This window comes from Rhagoletis pomonella, unplaced genomic scaffold, assembly GCF_013731165.1.
Source record: "Rhagoletis pomonella isolate Grant_MI unplaced genomic scaffold, Rhpom_1.0 Rhpom_scaffold_00004, whole genome shotgun sequence".
NCBI classification, from domain to species: Eukaryota; Metazoa; Arthropoda; class Insecta; order Diptera; family Tephritidae; genus Rhagoletis; species Rhagoletis pomonella.
In genome coordinates this window covers 68,552,280-68,554,493 of record NW_023458558.1, presented here as the reverse complement: position 1 = coordinate 68,554,493, position 2,214 = coordinate 68,552,280, and the positions used below count along the sequence as shown (strand labels likewise).

Sequence of the window (2,214 nt, the reverse complement as noted above, 5' to 3'; positions counted from 1 at the left end):
TATTTATGTACTTCATTGATAAATTGCTTTCGATTGTGGAATTGCTGCTCATTGATAGTTTGCGATAAATCACAAACATCGTGTAGTCTTTCGTTATCAATGTAATCAGTTACTAAACACTTAATTTTGAATTTGAGTGTGAAAGTATACCATAATGAGTGGGCGTAGTTGACAGTAATATAATTGAATGGTAATTCAACAGATAATGAATAAGATAAGAAGTGAGTAAATAAATTACTGAATGAATGGAAATACGTATTGGTTCATATGAGTTGATTTTTGTCACTAAGTGTTGTTATACAAGGTTTACATATAAGTAGATTATTTATCCTCATTTTAGCCATTCAAAATTCGTCCCACGGTAATCTGTTATTATAAAATAATCTCAGACTAAACCGATAAGTTTTCGGTGTCCAACCGAGTTTTATCGATTATTTTTGAGAAGAGGAGAAATATCAAATGTAAAAGTAAACGAAAATGAGCGCTAACAAGGAATAGGGGTTCGTAAAGGTATTTTTAATAAAATACTAAATTAAAATATATTTAAATTGCATACTATAGCAGAAAAAAGTGATCACAGTGGCACAGAGAAGAAACTTAACTTTCCCCTGAGAAGTGAGAATAGCAAGCCCAACAAATTTGACGGCTAATAATCTGCAATTCGCCTGTGTCCACTGTGAACTACTACAGATAGTGAAACGATTTTCAGTAACTTATTTTTTTTTTTAATTTTTTTTTTTTAATTAAGCCAAAAATCTGTGGAGACTTTTCATATGACCCAATATTTTTAAAACGTTCCACGAGCATCGGAGACTAAAAATTGATTATGTCAACAGTTAGGTTTGGGCTGGCATAAATATCTTAGACTTCCTCTTTGCCGCTTGGCAGAAAGTCAGTATCATATCTCCGCGGACGTAAGGGGTCGATTTACGCTGAAACAACGTTTGTAAACAATGCAATACGCCATTCGGGTCAACGGTGGGCCCTACAGAGGGATGATAAAAGTTTTTTTTTGCAGCCGGAAATTGAACACATGGACTTATAAGATCTTTGGTTTCAGCAGGATGGCGCATCATGCCAAAATCGTTCTTTTGCGCGCCATGTTCGGTAATTGTGTTATCAGCCGTCTTGGCGATGTCAATTGGCTACCTCCGTGTTGTGCGAAAAGTCCAATATCGAGCAATCCATATCCATATAAAATACATGGAAAACTTTCAGCGCTTTGAGCGACCTCTAAAAATTTTTTGATTTCAAAGAAAATAGGGGTAAATTTTTTTCTACAGAGAACAATCCAGTCCTTATTTTGGCCACCCTAATATACATATGCATATTAAGAAACTGTTCGATCAAGGAATTTCAAATTTCCTATGCCTATTAATATGAACTGGCAGACTTTAATACATTCCCAGTAGATAGGTACATTTTTGTTTAAGTGACTTTGTTGCGGTATTGATCGATGGCATACATTTGGAAACTAGATTTCTTCCAGGTTTGTTGATACGAAAAAATCGCTATTAGTTCCGAGTCAATTAAAACTTGTTACATAAAATAAATAAATAAATTAGCTCTAAATTGACGCAAGCCTATTCATGAATTAATTCGCCATTTAATAGGGTAATATACAAGACATTACATTAACATACTTAATAGACGAATTTATTATTTATTTTCATAAGCGAGCTGCTATGCTGCTGTTGAACCGTGATTTTTTGTTTTAAGAAAACAATTTAATGAAGTAGTCCAAAGTAACTGTTAGGTCAGCAAGAAATTGTTCAGGTTTTTGGTCTTGATTAAAATATTTAACAATCACTATAACAGCCAGTTGGTTTATTGTTGAATAAACGAAAGAAACATTTGCAGCAAAGAAGCCGCCTACTTGCATGCGAAAACCTATTAGAAGCAGTCACTCATTCAATCAATAGATCGTGTTGTCACTTAATTTGCTCTACAAGTAGACTTAGTGCAGTATTTACATACATACCCTGGAGGAAATGTATGTACCTATAAGTTAACCTGAAGTTGCTTAGGTAGGAACCAAAGGTCACTATTATCCGTATATTTTCTTTGAGAAAATCTCACTATATTTCTATTGCGATGGCCGCGAAACAGTCAATGGTAGTTACCTCTGCTTTACGTGTCAATAACTTGTGATTAACTACTTTTGGATATAATATCCATATCAATAACAAAAACAACGTTTTTTGTTTATTTTTT

The 2,214-nt window shown here is 33.7% G+C and overlaps 1 protein-coding gene across 6 annotated transcripts in view; it reads right to left on the bottom strand.

Annotated features, from left to right (window-relative positions):
- LOC118738038 (protein held out wings) overlaps positions 1–2,214 on the bottom strand; it is a 206,163-nt gene that overhangs the window by 61,595 nt on the left and 142,354 nt on the right. The window lies entirely within an intron of this gene.